This window comes from Anabrus simplex, chromosome 7, assembly GCF_040414725.1.
Source record: "Anabrus simplex isolate iqAnaSimp1 chromosome 7, ASM4041472v1, whole genome shotgun sequence".
In the NCBI taxonomy this organism is placed as follows: Eukaryota; Metazoa; Arthropoda; class Insecta; order Orthoptera; family Tettigoniidae; genus Anabrus; species Anabrus simplex.
Window position 1 is genome coordinate 237,710,513 of NC_090271.1, and position 20,650 is coordinate 237,731,162.

General features: G+C 40.7%; 1 protein-coding gene across 3 annotated transcripts in view; it reads right to left on the minus strand.

Annotated features, from left to right (window-relative positions):
- The window catches only part of LOC136877515 (anoctamin-7), an 865,825-nt gene that overhangs the window by 158,748 nt on the left and 686,427 nt on the right, over positions 1–20,650 (minus strand). The gene's annotated exons all lie outside the window — the stretch shown is intronic.

The following is a 20,650-nucleotide window of genomic DNA, read 5'->3' on the forward strand; positions in this document are numbered from 1 at the left end:
ACTGCCACCTGCAATAAAAGCACTTCATAAATATTTGATTTACTGACAAGGTGTGCAGTGTGGTTGGTTGACGCACTTTCCTTAAACGTTGAAGGTGGCAATATCGAATGAAGATGCAGTTTTAACAATGAAATGTGCTTAACAAATCTGTAACAGATCTGATGGCACATTTAGGAACAGCTTTCACCACAAAATCCTACACTTTGCTTACCTTACAACCAATAGCAAATGAAAGGCAGTTTACATTATTATTATTATTATTATTATTATTATTATTATTATTATTATTATTATTTGTTGATTTAACTTTCGACTAGATAGAAAGGACCTGGTTAAAGACAGTAACATTTCTACGGCTATTCAAAGAGATTAAATACTATTTTACAGGTGATAAAGCTGAAATTGGGTGGAAATCTGTGCGGTTCGAAGTGAACAGAGAATCGCACAATATTCTGTATTATACCAAATATTAATAACATAACATTCATTTAAGGTGATCAACAACAGTTTACCAGGACACAACTGAATATATAAGTACCTTTAAGGCATTCGCATAATTCATGTACGGCGTCCCCTGATTGTCTTTTAAGTTATCACCTCCACTGAAATGGCTCCGAACTAGGGAGCGTGGCGTAACGACTGCAGGGTTTATAGCCGAGTATGGCATTGGTACAATTTTAATTTCACCAAGATTCTCACTTTCACGTACCTTAACTGACCTCCATTCTTCAATTTGTGTTCTCACCTAACCTCAGTAATATTAGATTTGAGACACATGCTAGTATAATTGAAAATCAGGGGAAATAATAATAATAATTGTTACCGTATTTTTGTGGTAGGTAGAGGTGAAAGACGGTGCGGGTGTGAACGGGTCTCAAACAACGAAATTAAAGTTAATGTAAAATTTAACAAGGTTATATTTTCTTAGCAAAAAACAAGAAATAACAATAATGGCAGGTACAGAGTAGCAAAACCACTAATCGAGAATGTACAATTACAGGATTTGGGCTCCGAGAGCCAGACACACAATTCTGAGCAATTAGCCCAACTTTACGATATACAGAATTCAACAAAGGGGCAGAAGACCCCAATCACGCCCAGGAGCACTTGCTCCAAATTACACAGTAAAGCCTCCTCGAGGCATACAACACTCAGTTTTCGAAAAAGAGCCACTCGCTCTCAACTTTAAGCCTATCAAAGGCCACACCAAACTCCACCTTCAAGTTGTCCTCTAAGGACATATACACAGGGGTAACATACCCAACCTACTGAGGTCTATTAAGTGAGAAAAGGTTAATTACTTGACCTCTAAAATAACAATTGAGAGGAGGCGATCTGCACTCCTAATACACTTGTTTAAAACCCTAATCTGGCACTAGGCCGCAAATGCAAGGGCTAATTCCATACTAAAGAGGTGACTTAAGAAAGAAACAATTTACGTTACTGTTACGGAAGAATCGGTTGAGAAAAATAAGTTCACCTCAGAACAATATGAGTGGGAGATCGAGAGGGTTAAGCACTCTCTATCCCAATATGTAGTTTTGAAAGAGAATAGAGGCTAAGAGTCTTTACATTTTAGGGAAAGTTACATGGTAGAGACGCTTCGGACCCGCCCCGAGAGTTAAACTGCTGAGCTAGCAAGAAAATAAGTTATTAAAAGGCCATTACCTTGGTGTTGAACTGCTCCCCGAAGAAAGAGGCGCTTCCCGCCCCCTGCTATGTACTTTACACACTGAAAGATGGTACTGAAGTGGCCTCGAGACCGAAAATCAGCAGTTTATATACTCTCGCGGATAGTTCGAGGCGTTTTTGGAATGAGAACACCCTCCCACAAGGATTTTATTGGTTCACCAAGAAACCCCCTACACAATACGAAGAAGAAACATAATTGGTTGAAAATTAATTCGAGAAATTCGGGATTGGCTAAATTCAAAACAAGGGGAAAGAAAGGGTTAATATTGCCAACTTAATGACTGAAAGAAATTTAGGAAAGAAACTTTTGAAATTAAATTTTCTCAACAAAAACAGTTCTTTCACTTCGCACTCGGGTGCACCGTTGTAGTTTTCAGTAGTGTCCTCTAGAAGAGAATATTCACACTTCTTACTACAAGCAAAACAAAAATACATCGAAAACAACACAGTTCAGAAACTTCAAAATTTCCAAGTAGTGGCATCTTCAGGGTAACTTGAAAATTAACACATAAGACAAAGTTCAGACTTCTCCCAGTAGGGGAGTTTCAACTGGCGCAAGATTTAAATAAGCGGCGTGGAGGTGTACCGCCCGGTACAATAATAATAATAATAATAATAATAATAATAATAATCGTATGGCCTCTGCTACCGTGTGCAGACATTTCGATTTGATGCCATCTGGCTGTCTGCTCGTCAATTTCAACGTTCCGTTTTACTCTAGGCCCACTAGATGGCAGACAGAGTAAACCGGATCTCTCTTCGGCGTCTACGGCTGAGATTTAATTAATTTGTCGGGTAAATACCAAATGTATCACCAGAGATCTTTTACATGTCGGCATCGTACGACATGGAGTGTCGAGTGGACTTTTTTCCGCTCTTCAAAAATCCGACTACCTCTGCCGGGTTTGAACTCGCTATCTTGGGATCTGGAGGCCGACACTCTACCACGGATCCACAGAGGCAGCCTCAATGTGTCGTTGAGACAGTCTGAACTAATGAAAACTACATAATTTTCTAGTTTTCTAATTATATTAACAGATTTACTACTTTTGGTTAGGAGCATTAGCGGTGATTAGAGGGGGGGGGGGGGGGCGAGAGGACGTGGAGAAAACATATTCCATTTTTAGCCCGCTGAAACTAGGGATCACCGAGCTCGATAGCTGCAGTCGTTTAAGTGCGGCCAGTATCCGGTATTCGGGAGATAATAGGTTCGAACCCCACTGTCGGCAGCCCTGAAGATGGTTTTCCGTGGTTTCCCATTTTCACACCAGGAAAATGCTGGGGTTGTACTTTAATCAAGGCCACGGCCGCTTCCTTCCCACTCCTAGCCCTTCCCTGTCCCATCGTCGCCAAAAGACCTATCTGTGTCGGTGCGACGTAAAGCAACTAGCAAAAAAAAAATAAAAATAAAAATAACATCTAGGAATCGTAGGCAATATTAAAACAAGCAATTTTTACCAACCCTGTTGCCTTATCAGCTAATTATTTATTGTCTAATTTTGTATTAACAAAATTATTTCAGGAAATTCGTACGCAAAGAAGAAAAAAATGTTCGTCGGGGCTAACCGATTTATATAGCACCATAGCAAGTAGTGGAGACTTTACATGTGCTGTGAGGAAGGGTAGCAGGGGTATATTGTTTTGCCAAGGTCATGGACATTTAGGTATGATTCACCCGTCCATTTAGTGTCTTAGTGTGGAATCAAATCTAAAATTATTTTTAATTGCACAATCACGCCGTACCTCTATTTAATTGTAATATTGTTCTGTTTGTGAAAATGTTATTGTACAGTATTGAATCAAAATCTAAAAAACACCTTACTACGGTACTGCACTGAAGTTGGTAAAGTGTTAATCATTCCCCCTCTGTCGTAATTCGCTCAGAGAGCTTTAAATACTTAATATTCTTTAGTTTTTTCAGTTTTTATGTATATACCTTGACCCCCCATATAACCCACAAACCCGAGTTTTTTCTGTAGAGTTTTTGCCCCCCCCTCCTCCCTTCTGATACTCAATTGCCGCTGCTCGTTACGAGTGCAAACTAGGGGCTTGGTATGAATATGGTTTAGGGGGTTGGCACACAAATACTTATTTCATCTGCTTCCAAGTTGCCACTACTGTTATTTTAAATTAAATCAAGCAATCACCCAGCTCGACCCCATATAATTTTTTTAACAAGTTGCTTTACGTCGCACTGACACAGATAGGTTTTTTGGTGACTATGTGATAGGAAAGCTAGAAGTGGGAAGGAAGCGGTCGCGCTTTAAATAAGGCACAGCCACAGCATTTACCTGGTATGAAAATGGAAAACCACGGAAATCCATCTTCAGGGTTGCCGAAAGTGGAATTCGAACGCACTATCTTTCTAATACTGGATACCCGCCACACTTAAGCGACTGCAGCTATCGAGCTCGGTCACCCCTATAAATAAAAGCAATCTTTGACCATATGTATCTATCTTGATCAGTGCTACGCTGAGTGAAGTTCTCCTCACACGAGGCTAAAGGCGTGCTAAGGCAGCTTATAAGGTAGGCGGCTAAAGGATTTACACTATTCTCCTCTAGCATGTAACGGTTAGGTTTGAGACGCATTTACATTATTTTTAATGATCTTCTCTTACTTTAAATGGTCTCTATAATGTAGGTTTCTAGGATTATTTTTACGGAGTATAACCACCTATGCGGGGGTCTAGTAGTGCATTGAGGATGTACGAGTGTGGACCCTCGTTTCTCTTGTTAACTTCTCACTTTTGGAGAGTTCATTTTCCAAATTTCTACATTTTTCTTCCCTCGGAATTACGGGCAGTCAGTGTCAAATACGTGTAAAGCTGATAAGCTTTTAGGTGTGTTAACGATACCTGGATGTGAAGTGTAGACCCGTTCGGCCTTTGATCATGACGTTTGGGAGTTCTGTCTCCATGTTTTGGTATAACAACTATTGAAGTGAGAGCTCCTTGTGCTAAATACCCAAATTTGTTTTACCCTTGGAGAGGCAAATTTATCTCGAGAGTAGTATAATTGGACAGTTCTGGCGCCACCGCCACCTCCGGCTCCCAGTGGCCGCCTCCACCTCAGCCAGTGGCCTCTTCCAGTACTGCCAACTTAACCTAACTAGCGCGACAGTACTGCCAACTTAACCTAACTAGCGCGAAATTTGAATTTGTAAACAAAGCCACGTGCTTTTTGACAGCTGTCATCGACAACAACGCATCGCTAACCTCAGTACTGCCATCTTGACGGGCCTAAACCTCACTAGTGCCAACTTAACCTAACTAGCATGAGGTAAACAAACCCACGTGTTTTTTGACAGCCACGTGCTTTTTGACAGACAACAACGCATCGCAAACCTCAGTACTGCCATCTTGACGGGCCTAAACCTCAGTAGTGCCAACTTAACCTAACTAGCATGAGGTAAACAAAGCCACGTGTTTTTTGACAGCCACGTGCTTTTTGACAGATTTGTAAACAAAGCCACGTGCTTTTTGACAGACAACAACGCATCGCTAACCTCAGTACTGCCATCTTGACGGGAATAAACCTCGGTGGTACCAACTTAACCTAACTAGCGAGAGGTAAACAAAGCCACGTGCTTTTTGACAGCCACATGCTTTTTGACAGCTGCCATCCGCCATCTTTGAGCACCGTGCTGCCCTCTTTCGTCACCTGTCATCGGCAGTGCTGCCATCTTGACGGGTCTAAGCCTTAGTGCTACCAACTTAACCTAACTAGCGCGAGGTAAACAAAGCCACGTGCAGCTGTCATCCGCCATCTTTGAGCACAGTGCTGCCCTCTTTAGCTACTTACCTTTGAAATGTGGTGGCGGATAATTTGAAAAATGCTTTTTGACAGCAGCCATATTGCATCGTGCTGCCCTCTTTAGCTAGATACCTGTGGTAGCAGACAATTCCACGTGACAGCAGCCATCTTTGAGCACCGTGCTGCCCTCTATGTGGTGGCGGCAAATTCCACGTGCTCTTGTTTGGAAACAAACTCACGTGCTTTTTTGACAGCTACCATCCACCATCTTTAATCAACAGAGCACTGTGCTGTACTCTTTAGCTAGATACCTTTGAAATGTGGTGGCGGCAATTTGAAAAATTCTATGTGCTCTTGTTGGGAAACAAAGCCACGTGCTTTTTTTTGACAGCTGTCATCCGCCATCTTTAATCAATAGAGCACTGTGCTGCGGGCAATTTCGTTAGCTGTCATCCGCCATCTTTAATCCAGAGAGAACAGTGCTGCCCTCTATGTGGTGGCGGCAAATTGAAAAATTCCACGTGCTCTTGTTTGAAAACATACTCACGTGCTTTTTTGACAGCTGTCATCCGCCATCTTTAATCCAGAGAGAACAGTGCTGCCCTCTATGTGGTGGCGGCAAATTCCACGTGCTCTTGTTTGAAAACATACTCACGTGCTTTTTTGACAGCTGTCATCCGCCATCTTTAATCCAGAGAGAACAGTGCTGCACTCTATGTGGTGGCGGTAAATTCCATGTGCTTTACAAACCTATGTGCTTTTCTGACAGCTGTCATCCGCCATCTTTAATCTAGAGAGAACAGTGCTGCACTCTATGCGGTGGCGGCAAATTCCACGTGCTTTACAAACCTATGCGCTTTTCTGTCATCCACCGTCTTTAATCTAGAGAGAACAGTGCTGCACTCTATGCGGTGGCGGCAAATTCTACGTGCTTTACAAACCTATGCGCTTTTCTGTCATCCACCATCTTTAATCTAGAGAGAACAGTGCTGCACTCTATGTGGTGGCGGCAAATTCTACGTGCTCTTATTTGGAAACAAATTCTACTCGCTCTTCAGCTGTCATCTACCATCTTTAATCAAGAGAGCACCGTGCTGCCCTCTTTGTGGTGGTGGATAATTTGAAAAAATTCTTTTCGACAAGCAGCCATCTTTAATCCAGAGAGAACAGTGCTGCCCTCTTTAGCTACTTACCTTTGAGGCGGTTAATTTGAAAAATTCTTTTCGACAAGCTGCCATCTTTAATCCAGAGAGAACAGTGCTGCCCTCTTTAGCTACTTACCTTTGAGGCGGTTAATTTGAAAAATTCTAGCTGCCATCTTTAATGAAAAGGGCATCGTGGTGATATCTTGCGGGTAATATTTTACGTCACAGCTGTCATCCACCATCTTGCATTGCTAACCTTAGTGCTGCCCTCTTTAGCTACTTACCTTTGACAAGCTGTCACCCGCCACATTACATCGCAAACCTCAGTGCTGCACTCTATGTGGTGGCGGATAACTTGAAAAAATCTTTTTGACAAGCAGCCATCTTTAATCAACAGAGCACCGTGCTGACATCTTTAGCTACCGCCATCTTACATCGCTTACCTCGCTGCTGCACTCTATGTGGTGGCGGTTAATTCGAACAAGTTTAATCACGCATCGGGTAAGCTAGAGTAAGCACGTGCTGTTGTGATGACATCATCATACATGTTTAGACTTGTCCGTTTTCTTAAGAGTAAGTCGATGTAAAGGAATGTGGTAGCGGTAAATTCGAACGAGTTTAAACATGCATCGGGAAAGCTAGAGTAAGCAAGTGCTGTTGTGATGACGTCATTGTGCATGTTTAGACCTGATCGTTTTTCTTAAGAGTAAGTCGGTGTAAAGCAATGCAATAAGTACAACATTTTTTGAATGCGATCAAATATTTATTTACAAATGTACTACAACAGTGTTCGTTTTTGCTGCTGACAAGGTTGGTGTGCTTCTTAACAACGTATGCTTCCGAAATGCCTCCTGCAACATTCAAATTAAACAAAGCATTTAGAAATATATTATACTAAGTATGTTATGCTTTACAGAGAAGATCATGTACTTCTTACCTTGCTGTTATTCCTTTTCGGAATCATCATCATCATCATGAAGTACTAGAGAAAGTTCATTCATACACTGTGTACAGTGTTCAATCCTCGGATTTGGTCCATCCCAATCATCATCACCATTTTCTCCTCGATGCTTGTAATGTCGCTCACAAGTTCTGCATAAAGCTACTTCGATTGACATCTTACTGTGTAGAGGAAGGATGTCCCAAAAATTATGTACGTAAGAGGCAGCGTACGTATATAAAAATCCTGGTGGTAAGTATTGAATAAGATGTTTCGGCATCGATGATCTACGTTTATAGAACATCTTAATAGCCTCACTCACTCGTGAAACATAAATAAGATGTTGCGTATGAGCATGCAAACAGCATGCACATTTACAGTTTTTTTCCATAGCGTACGATGTCGAAGCACACACTAATGGAAATGATAAAGATCTATTCTTATTTATAGTCTCGTAACAATATTCGTTAGCGGATGGTAAGTAACATCACTCATATGAATAATAAGACAATAGGCTGCTGTGTTAGCAGGAATGTTTTCAGATGTTTCAAATTCTAAACGAATATCAACTGGAGATTCTTTTATAGATTCTTCATGATAAGAGCAGTCTATAACTACAATCGGTGCTTTATTTTTAAATTCTTGAGGTGTAAATAGCGGACGATCTTCTTTCTGATAATACGATGATTGAAATTTACAAAACATGTCATAGAGCATCCCAAACTTATTTTTCTCAAAGTTAATGTCGATGTTTTCGTAGGGATACGTAATTCCATTGAGATATAGTCTAACGTGTCTTAATTTGCAGTGATCAAACAGTGAGCTATCTTTTTCGTGATTGAATTTACGATTAGTTTGAAATCCAAAAATAATGTACAAGGGCTTCTCAGTAAAACGTGATGTTTTAACTGCCCAGCTATGCTTGTTTGTAGGTGGTAACACAGGATATTCATGCAGCTCCCAACTTCTAAAACGTATAGGTAATGGTGTATCATTTTCTACAATCTTGAGCAATCGAAGTTTTTCACGATCAGATAAGGTTACATGTGGGATCCGCCACAGTATACGATGCAGTGTTATTTTCGATTCTACAGGTGTTTCTACTGCTTTAAGAGAATTGTAATCACTTCGATCACGGATTAGAATAAGCTCTTGTTTTACGTTGATTATAATACGTGTAAAGTCTTCTGCGAATCCAAAAATATGTTTCAGTGATAACATACCCGTAAAAGTTCCATCCTCATTAATCATCCAGTTGTTAGTAGATTTTGGACACCATCCAGCCATCCGCAAAAGATTACTTTCTTCATCACAGAAAGAAGGGTAGAGTTTCATTGCGCTTGTAATACCAACATTCTTCGTTCGATCTATTTCAACATTATTTACTTCATATCGCGCTTCAGAAAAGAGAAAAGCTAGAGCATGGTTGTTTAGTTGTGAAGTGCTTGGTCCACTTCCATCAGACTTTTCTAATCGTCCTTCAATATAGAGGTAGCTTTCGTGTGGTAAGGTGTAAACATCTTGTTGATTAATAATAAAATGAATTTCATCATTGTTATTTAATCCAAACGTAAAAGGTTGATAAGAATGAAGCTCACTTCGTACTACACCTTCACGACTTTCTACTGTATTCGTAATGTCTAGCATTTCTTCCATTCTGTTGTAGTAGTGTATATCCTAAATCTTGGAGTATCTGCTTATGGGTATCTGTTAACTCGATGAGTCTCTGCACACATGTAGTATGCCTTCGGAATGTACACCGTGTTTTATAGATGGTTTTCATACTGGTTTAAGATGTAGTTTGTAAGCTACGTACGCGTGCTGATCTAAATGAATAAGCTGATTATGTTTATTTACAAGTCTAAGAGTAATGTTGCTAATGTGTTTTACAGACACAGGATGATAAAGAACTACTGCTGGTTTCTCACAAATAGTATATCCACGTTCCTCTGTAACAATAAAGTCGTGCAGGACGTGCGAAGGTTGTAGATTACTATTCAAGTCTGTAATAATATTACAAGTAATGTTCACATTATAATCATCGAAGAGTTTTATAGGTTGATCAGACTCGTAACGTACGTTCGGTAGGAGCTCCCTCGATGAAAATCCAAGCAGTGGACCAATCGAATCAGGTTGTGATTTGAAGTCAATCTTAAATGATGATTCAATAACACATTTGTGCGTAATGTTGCTTATAGTGATTGAGAACTTGTAATTATGATTACTAAAAGTATCTTCCCCAAACTGATCAATTAACGTACTTTCAATATAGTCGTGAATATCATCTACTGTATAACTACCTGAGGGTAGTGTTAGCACATACTCATCGTAATAGAACTTGTTTAAACCATCACGCACATTATAGATTTTATTGTAGCTTTCAAACGATACTAGTCCAAGACTATGCGGCTGATAACCAAGTTCGATTGGCGGATTAAAATAGATGGTTGTTTCAGGTCCTTCTCCACGTACAGCAAACGTTCTTTCACTGTTCGTCATCACGTAGACACTAATACACTTTCTCTACTGTCTGGGTTTGATATAAGAACATAAGACATAATCGTCCGCACATGCGTGTATTAAAGTTTTGCACACGGTTTTTATTGTAAACAATGTCTGCACTGCTTCCGAAATAACGTATGAGCTCAAAAGGAGGAGGTAAATCTCCATAGCTATCAAAATACCATACTTTAGATTTACGTTTTACATAAGCAACGTAATGAGTTCCAGGTCCACGACTGTCGTCCAAGTTAATTACGGCACTTTCACGTTCACGTGGACGTGCTGGTAGTTGATCACGCATATACACTCCTCGAAAATAATGAATTCCTAGTTGTTTAGCAAACGTAAAAACTTCATCATGCGTTAGAGCTCGATATGGCAGTGCATTCAGTAGACGTTTTTTGGAGAAATGTAGATACCAAGCCCTTTCTTGTATGGCGCTAGCTTCATGTTCACACCTTTGCCTCGTAACGCAATTGCCTCCATCGTCTTGTTATGACGTTCACTCTCTTTCAACTGTTGTTTCGCTTCTTCTACAGCTTTGACAGTTCTCGCTACAGCACTAGCACCACCTAGCAATGACCCTAAAGCTGCTAAGCCAGCAAACAGCGCAGGAAGAAATCCTCCTCGTTTTGGTACAGGAATAATTCGCGCACGTTTACTAAATATTGCTCTGCACTTTGGAGAAATTCTCGCTCTTGCTGCGCGTAACGCCTTAGTAATAGCTACACGAGGATTGTATTCCCCTCGAATAGCTTTTTGCGCAGCCTTTATAACATCTTTCCATCCAACAGTTTTTACTTTCTTCTTCTTCTTCATGTCGTTTGGATATCGTTGTTTCACCATGCTGGACACGACTTTACTAGTCAAGAGCAAATCATAAACTAACCGTTGCCTCTTGTTTCGTTTAATATATATATTACTATTACGTACTTTATGATTCAGTTATCATGAAGATTATAAAGCAGCAAGACACGCTACCTGTTACCGACATTGTACCACATCTCTTACCTAGTTCTAGTACAACTACAAGAAAACGTCATGGAACGTTGTTTCCTTTTACTGTGCGATGTATTATATCAGGTCCGTCGGGATGCGGTAAAACAAATCTTTTACTCACACTTATTACTTCTGTAAATGGTATACGCTTCGAGAATATTTACGTTTTCGCAAAGTCACTCTATCAGCCGCTATATACTATTCTACAAACTGTAATGCACGATCTAGTTAAAGATGGAATAAGATATTTTAAATTTAATTCACATGAGCAAGTACCATCACCAGACGATGTGCTTCCTAATTCTCTAATGATCTTTGATGATGTCGCAACAGAACAGCAAAACGTTATTCGTGCATTCTTTAGTATGGGTCGACATAAATATGTTGATTGCATCTATTTGTGCCAAACCTATTCTCGTGTGCCCAAGCAGTTGATACGCGACAACGCAAATGTTATTGTGCTTTTTCGGCAAGATGAGCGCAACATGCGACATGTGTATAACGATCATGTTAACACTGATATGACATTCGATGACTTTAAACGTATGTGTGCTAAATGTTGGTCATTACACCGTTACAGCTTTTTAGTTATTGATAAAGAAAGTGATGTACAGCATGGACGATATCGCATGGGTTTCGATCATTTTATATGCATTAACACAGAATTACAGTAACTACTTGATTAAAAACCACCATCATGTTAACATCTAGCAAGGAGATCACAAAACATATCATCCAAGCTCGAAACAATATTCGACGGAAATTTAAAGAGCTTAAACGTATTCAAGCAGACACGGATTTATTTTTAAAAACACAACTAAGTACACCACTCAAAGAAATTTTTAATTCTACTTCATTACCGCAGTCTACTTCAAGTTTTGCTTCTATGCAAACATCATATCATAAAGAGAAGCATGAAGAAGAAAAGCATGAAGAAGATACGGAAGAGAAGAAGCAGGATGTAGATCAAGAAGAGGAAGATAAGGAAGAAGAAGAAGAAAAAGAACTTAATGATGCATCACCATCTAAGCGTGTTGAGTTTTTAACTACAGATGTTATTGCAGAAACACCTACTACATCGACGCAAAATCTACCATCTTTGTCTGAGGTTATGATTACACCAGAATATCGCAATCAGTTTAGAACTTTTATTCAAGATACCTATGGATCTCTCTTTGCACCTTATATAGAAAAACTTTTTACAGGACAAACTGACACTACCTATGGTATTCGCTACGAAGATGACTGTTTCCGGATAGGAAATTCAAATGTTAAGATTAATAGCAACAAACTCATTGTAAAAGGTGTTACCTATAAACCTACGAAAGGACTCTTAGAACTTCTTTTCTCACGAATACCTGACAAGGATATAATTTTACAAGATGATCTTAAAAAGTATAAAGCAATACTTTTTGCTACCGATGCAACACGACGTAATTACAAGAGAACAGAAGCTGTAAATGCGAATAAGAGTTACAAGTATCGTGAGTTTATTTCTAAGCTGTTTCCGACTGCACGTAGTCTAGACGTTATCTACAAGCCTTTGTTGCCGTATGTGGATGTAAGATACTGGAATGACCCAAACTTACTCGTTGAACGATTACAACTTTTAAGAGCATCGCAAGAGGCTGGTCACACTGGTCACGGATCAGAAATTCTAGAAATAGAAAGAGAACTACGTTATGCCGGTATTATTTTATAATGGCTCGTCAAGAGAAGATCTCACCTGTAAAGGTAAACATCGCACATGAGTTACATAAACCAGCACGTCGCACCTACTGTCGCAGACGCGTTATTACACGAGGAAAAGATGATCTCTGGCAAGCAGACTTAGTAGAAATGATTCCATATGCTTCTAGTAATAAGGGCTATAAGTATCTACTTACTGTTATCGATGTGTACTCAAAGTTTGCTTTTGCACAACCCGTGCGTTCTAAAACAGCAGCTCAAGTTAAAGAAGCATTTAAACATATTGTTGAAGAATCGAAACGCTGCCCAAGGCTTCTTCAAACTGATCAAGGTAAAGAGTTTTACAACAAGGATTTTTCTTCTTACCTCAAGTTACTTGGCATTCAACACTACTCTACGTTCAGTAATCTCAAGGCAAGTGTTGTAGAACGCTTTAATCGTACACTCAAAACAATGATGTGGCGAGAATTTACAGCGCAAGGTTCATATCGTTGGATTGATCTGCTACCTAGACTTTTATCTACCTACAACGATACACCTCATCGCACTATCGGAACAAAGCCACGTCTTGTTACAAAGAATACACCTCGTCTAGATGCTATTCATCTTGTAATCAAAACAGCTGATCCACGTCGCTATCGCTTTAAAGAAGGTGATTTCGTTCGCATCAGCAAACACAAGTCTATCTTTGCAAAAGGATACACACCTAACTGGAGCACTGAAATTTTTCAAATCAGAAGTGTTAAGCTTACTAATCCAGTTACGTATTTACTTCGCGATCTCAGGACAGCCTATTGAAGGAGGATTCTACATCGAAGAACTGCAGAAAACAAAATATCCTGATCACTATTTAGTTGAACGTGTTATTCGACGTCGTGGTAATAAACTGTATGTTAAATGGCTTGGTTTTAATAACAGCTTTAATTCATGGATTAATAAAGAGGATGTACTTTAAATCTTATGTGTGTTTTCTTTTAATCCTCTACGTTTCCTTTCTTCTAAGTCACTAGGACATGCTGTAGGATTAAACAACACCTGTAATATGTTTTGACAATTCATATTTATTTTAGACTATATACATACATTTTTATCCTTTGTTCATGTTACGGTCTTTGTCACTCAGTTTTTCGTTTTATTGCACCAACAACGACAAGTGCTGCTATATTCTTCTGAGCAGCTAAAGCACTAGGTAATAACACATACACACACACACACAGCATAACTTTACGAAGCAGATTTTAACAGCTACACTCTATGCAGGCAGCATGTAACTACGTATCAGGCGAACGTGTTCTAGGGCCGCAGGGGAGATGAAGCACGAAGAAAAGAAGATCAATCACTCTATTGATGAGTCCACGCCCAACATGCTTCCTCATCTTTCTCCCAGCACGTTTCTTCACCTTTTCCTTGTTTACTCTCTCCACAGCCATGATAAGTATTTATAAGCGAAGACAACTCGTTAGTTTTAGGTCCGTGATACAGTTTAATTAGTTGACATGTACGGCACTGTCTCACAGAAGGTCTTCTAGCTAAACTCACGTGTTCATGATGTAAACTACACGTTTGAAGCTCTGACAAAACAGGATCTTGAGTCCACTCAAATCTTCTTTACAGCATTCGCAGCTACATTGACCAAAAATGCCTTTGGTAATGCATTTAACTCTTCTTCAGTAAAAGTGTTTAGTTTCTTTTTGCATGCATAAAACTTTACGATCGCCTTTTCAACTGCGTTACACTTAGTATCTGTTAGAAATGACATGATGTCTTTACTCTACAAATGTTTCTTTTACACTAAGGTTATTTCGACACTGCACTTTACATATGTTGTTCACTTCCCGACATGCACTGCGACACAACCAATCAAAGAGCATGCATACATGTTGTAAAGACTGTTTAGTTGTTTCTCTACTATGCTCTTTCGGAAGAGTTTTAAATGATGGGCACCCCAATTCATGCATGTCGATAACTTCACATGATGATGGTAGAAAATCACGCAACCATTCTTTCTTTTCACAACCCTTTAAAAGAACAAGATCTGCTCTTGACAAATGTGCATTCATCATTAAAGGTAGAAAACGATAAGGTATTCCTTTTTCTTCCCACTTCAAACCTAAATTGTTTTCAATCCACTGAGTCTGCTTTTTATCTTCATCTGTTTGCAAACAGTAAGGGAACGGTGGACTAAATACTAAACTAACAAGTTTTGGTGCCCACAACACACAGCAATCTAACACAGCCACCTCTTTAAACACAAACTTGTTTCCGTTTACTTTAAAGCCTTGCACATCAACTATTAATGTTTTCGTCATGTTTGCACTCCACACTCTATCACTGTTTCCCGAAGACTAAAGCTTTTAGTCAACGAACGGGTTTAAACATGCATGATAACGTCATTACAACAGCACGTGCTTACTCTAGCTTACCCGATGCGTGATTAAACTTGTTCGAATTAACCGCCACCACATAGAGTGCAGCAGCGAGGTAAGCGATGTAAGATGGCGGTAGCTAAAGATGTCAGCACGGTGCTCTGTTGATTAAAGATGGCTGCTTGTCAAAAAGATTTTTTCAAGTTATCCGCCACCACATAGAGTGCAGCACTGAGGTTTGCGATGCAATATGGCGGGTGACAGCTTGTCAAAGGTAAGTAGCTAAAGAGGGCAGCACTAAGGTTAGCAATGCAAGATGGTGGATGACAGCTGTGACGTAAAATATTACCCGCAAGATATCACCACGATGCCCTTTTCATTAAAGATGGCAGCTAGAATTTTTCAAATTAACCGCCTCAAAGGTAAGTAGCTAAAGAGGGCAGCACTGTTCTCTCTGGATTAAAGATGGCAGCTTGTCGAAAAGAATTTTTCAAATTAACCGCCTCAAAGGTAAGTAGCTAAAGAGGGCAGCACTGTTCTCTCTGGATTAAAGATGGCTGCTTGTCGAAAAGAATTTTTTCAAATTATCCGCCACCACAAAGAGGGCAGCACGGTGCTCTCTTGATTAAAGATGGTAGATGACAGCTGAAGAGCGAGTAGAATTTGTTTCCAAATAAGAGCACGTAGAATTTGCCGCCACCACATAGAGTGCAGCACTGTTCTCTCTAGATTAAAGATGGTGGATGACAGAAAAGCGCATAGGTTTGTAAAGCACGTAGAATTTGCCGCCACCGCATAGAGTGCAGCACTGTTCTCTCTAGATTAAAGATGGCGGATGACAGCTGTCAGAAAAGCACATAGGTTTGTAAAGCACATGGAATTTACCGCCACCACATAGAGTGCAGCACTGTTCTCTCTGGATTAAAGATGGCGGATGACAGCTGTCAAAAAAGCACGTGAGTATGTTTTCAAACAAGAGCACGTGGAATTTGCCGCCACCACATAGAGGGCAGCACTGTTCTCTCTGGATTAAAGATGGCGGATGACAGCTGTCAAAAAAGCACGTGAGTATGTTTTCAAACAAGAGCACGTGGAATTTTTCAATTTGCCGCCACCACATAGAGGGCAGCACTGTTCTCTCTGGATTAAAGATGGCGGATGACAGCTAACGAAATTGCCCGCAGCACAGTGCTCTATTGATTAAAGATGGCGGATGACAGCTGTCAAAAAAAAGCACGTGGCTTTGTTTCCCAACAAGAGCACATAGAATTTTTCAAATTGCCGCCACCACATTTCAAAGGTATCTAGCTAAAGAGTACAGCACTGTGCTCTGTTGATTAAAGATGGTGGATGGTAGCTGTCAAAAAAGCACGTGAGTTTGTTTCCAAACAAGAGCACGTGGAATTTGCCGCCACCACATAGAGGGCAGCACGGTGCTCAAAGATGGCTGCTGTCACGTGGAATTGTCTGCTACCACAGGTATCTAGCTAAAGAGGGCAGCACGATGCAATATGGCTGCTGTCAAAAAGCATTTTTCAAATTATCCGCCACCACATTTCAAAGGTAAGTAGCTAAAGAGGGCAGCACTGTGCTCAAAGATGGCGGATGACAGCTGCACGTGGCTTTGTTTACCTCGCGCTAGTTAGGTTAAGTTGGTAGCACTAAGGCTTAGACCCGTCAAGATGGCAGCACTGCCGATGACAGGTGACGAAAGAGGGCAGCACGGTGCTCAAAGATGGCGGATGGCAGCTGTCAAAAAGCATGTGGCTGTCAAAAAGCACGTGGCTTTGTTTACCTCTCGCTAGTTAGGTTAAGTTGGTACCACCGAGGTTTATTCCCGTCAAGATGGCAGTACTGAGGTTAGCGATGCGTTGTTGTCTGTCAAAAAGCACGTGGCTTTGTTTACAAATCTGTCAAAAAGCACGTGGCTGTCAAAAAACACGTGGCTTTGTTTACCTCATGCTAGTTAGGTTAAGTTGGCACTACTGAGGTTTAGGCCCGTCAAGATGGCAGTACTGAGGTTTGCGATGCGTTGTTGTCTGTCAAAAAGCACGTGGCTGTCAAAAAACACGTGGGTTTGTTTACCTCATGCTAGTTAGGTTAAGTTGGCACTAGTGAGGTTTAGGCCCGTCAAGATGGCAGTACTGAGGTTAGCGATGCGTTGTTGTCGATGACAGCTGTCAAAAAGCACGTGGCTTTGTTTACAAATTCAAATTTCGCGCTAGTTAGGTTAAGTTGGCAGTACTGTCGCGCTAGTTAGGTTAAGTTGGCAGTACTGGAAGAGGCCACTGGCTGAGGTGGAGGCGGCCACTGGGAGCCGGAGGTGGCGGTGGCGCCAGAACTGTCCAATTATACTACTCTCGAGAATAGGAAGTCCCTTCTTCCCGACTCCCCGATATGTACTGAGCTTCAAAAGGATAGAACTGTCAAATATTGTTTGCTTGTTAAATTGTTATCGTTGTAGTTACTTTTGAAAAAGGAAAGAGGACAAAAATACACTTAGGAAATCATTAAAAATTAAACTTTTTGTGTGGTCATTTGTCCAGTAGCATACGCCCTACATCCTCTTACCCTCTACTACCCTTCTTGGGCTTACAAGAATAACGCAATTTCTTACATTTAATATCTTCTTGTGTTCCTGGTGTACTTAAAATCCTCTGATTGAGGGACGAAATACTTGTACGATATTTCCTGCATATTGTAAGAGTTGACAAAATGTTGTCAGATTACAACTATGGACCATGTCGTGATGACCGACATTTCTTCAGTTTACTTACGCTTCGTTCCTTGTTTTCATCGTTTCTATCCGATTTCCCTTCTTCAATGTATGTTGTAACCCGACCGCAATGGTATTCGATTTCAAGATCTTGAGTGTATCATGGCCCTCCCCTTTCTTCGAGAAGTTGGGGTATTCCTTTTCTTAAAGTTATGGGGAGATGATTATTTCGTACCTTCCTTTAACACAAATTCCCCCGATGGGTGGCGACGGTAGAACAACACCCATCCTCTGCCTGTCGTAAGGGGCAACTAAAAGGGGTCATAAGGGCTCTAAACTTGGTAGCGTGGGTTATCGAGCATGGGGTCCTTGTTTAAGTCCTGCCAGTGCTTTCACTTACTTGTGACAGACACCACGCTTTTATCTATCCTGTCCGACCTCCCTTGGTCAACTCTTGTTCTTTTTCGACATCGACGGTATTAGGGCACTCGACGCCTAGGGACTAACTTTTACGCCCTTAGTGGTTCTTGCCTTTCTTTGGCAGATACCTTCATGTTTCGAAGTGTCGGATCCCTTCCACCTTTTTCTCTCTGAATTGTGTTGTCTAGAGGATGGTTGCCCAGTTGTACTTTCTCTTAAAACAATCACCACTAGGCCTACCACCACCACCACCACCACCACCTCGTTGCTCCTACGAAAACCACTGAATGAAATATTTCAGCTTAGAACTTCGACCTGTAAAATAATAATAATAATAATAATAATAATAATAATAATAATAATAATAATAATAATAATAATAATAAAAAAGCTTTAAGTCCAACTAATTACTTTTACGGTTTTCGAAGACGCCGAGGTGCCGGAATTTAGTCCCACAGGAGGTCCTTTACGTGTGAGTAAATCTACCGGGACGAGGCTGACTTATTTGAGCACTTTCAAATAACACCGGACTGAGCAAGGTTTCAACCTTGAAAGCTGGGCTCAGAAGGCCAGCGCCCCAACCGTCTGAGCCACTCAGCCCGGCGGCCGGTAAGGTTCAATACTGTGCGAGTAATTTCAAGTAATTCTTGCTCTTGATATTTGGTGCAGCGGGTCAGTATTTCATCGGCAACATCACATAGCGATTTCCGCATTCGCATGCGACTATTTGCTGATCATTTTTCACTTAAATTCTATTTTTGAAAATGTGGGTTGTCAGGATAGTTTCCATCTTATTGCCGAACTGTTCTTTCTTTCCTCAGCCTCTTTTTTTTTTTTACTACTTCGAAGTTGTAATTTGGGAATGACCTCTATATAAAGGGTATTTGGAGGTTGTAGTAAGAATGTAAAGGAGAGGACGTAAATCCCTGGTAAGACCCAAACTAGAGTGTACTTCCAGTGTATGGGACCCTCACCAGGATTGATTCGAGAAATGAAAAAGAAACCAAAGAAAATCACTTCGATTTGTGAGAAAGGTGACTAGCTGCTCGACTAAGTGATGTTCCGAGCGGTCAGAGGAGAGATGGCGTGGAATGACATTAGTAGACGAATAAGTTTCAGTGGTGTTTTTAAGAGTAGGCAAGATCACACTATGAAGATAAAGTTGGAATTCAAGAGGACAAATTTGGGGCAAATATTTTTTTATAGGAAGAATCCGACTCGTTGGCTGAATGGTCAGCGTACTGGCCTTCGGTTCAGAGGGTCCCGGGTTCGGTTCCCGGCCGGGACGGGGATTTTAATAGTTTCATTAATTCTTCAGGCTCGGAGACTGGGTGTTTGTGTCCATCCCAACACTCTCCTCTTCATATTCAGACAACACACTACACTACCAACCACCACAGAAACATGCAATGGTGATTACATCCCTCCATATAGGGTTGGCGTCAGGAAGGGCATCCGGCCGTAAAACAGGGCCAGATTCATGCAGTTCACACCCGTGACCGCACAGGTATGGGAAAAGCGGTAGTAAAAGAAGAAGTGTAGTTTATAGGAAGAGGAGTTACGGATTGGAATAATATACCAAGGGAGATGTTCGATAAATTTCCAAATTATTTAAGAAAATACTACAGACAGGAAATCTGTCACCAGACTGCCCTAAATGCAGATCAATGGTGATTATAGATTGATAAAAAGGGACCTATAGAATCCGTATGTGACGACATTTCTTCGTTTCAGGTTTGATTGTTAATATTGTTTTTGTTGTATAACTTACTGTTTGATCAAGTTACTTTCAGTGATCAATCCAATCTTAACCGATCTTGACAGCTTTGCATCTCATTCATCGCGTATCTTGTGCTTTGTAGACTTCATAGGTGGCAACAATAACTCCTACTGTGTATGCAACACTCCATAGAAGCGGGAAGAAGATACTGATACTCGTTTGCATTCCATTCCATTACTGATTGAAATTCCTCGCCTAACCATAAACCTTTCTTACCGACACACAAGCCTTTTCACTCGACAGATCTCAGGAAGGGGAGGTACAAATCCTCTTCCTGCTGTGTTCAAAATCTACATTGTGATCGTGAACTTCTAAATTAACGCCTTTATCTTTTGCCTGTAGACACTCCACAGTAATTCAAGATAAGCCCTTGACCTTAACGCTGAATAACGTAAGGAATCGCTTGCAAGAATGCGGTGTCTGTTTACAAACTATGGATGGCGTGCCGCACGAAGCTACTGCGGTTTATTTCTCTAGTGTCGGCCAGCCCGCAGTGATGCGGCTGACCACAAGGGGGATTGGAGAATTTCTGTACAAAGTGACTTTCAAGCAGAACAGCGAACGTAGAGACTTGTAATGTCACCTTGTTTTCGAAGAACATTTTGAACATCTTTTCTCCTTAGAAATTCTTAAACGGTGGTGACTG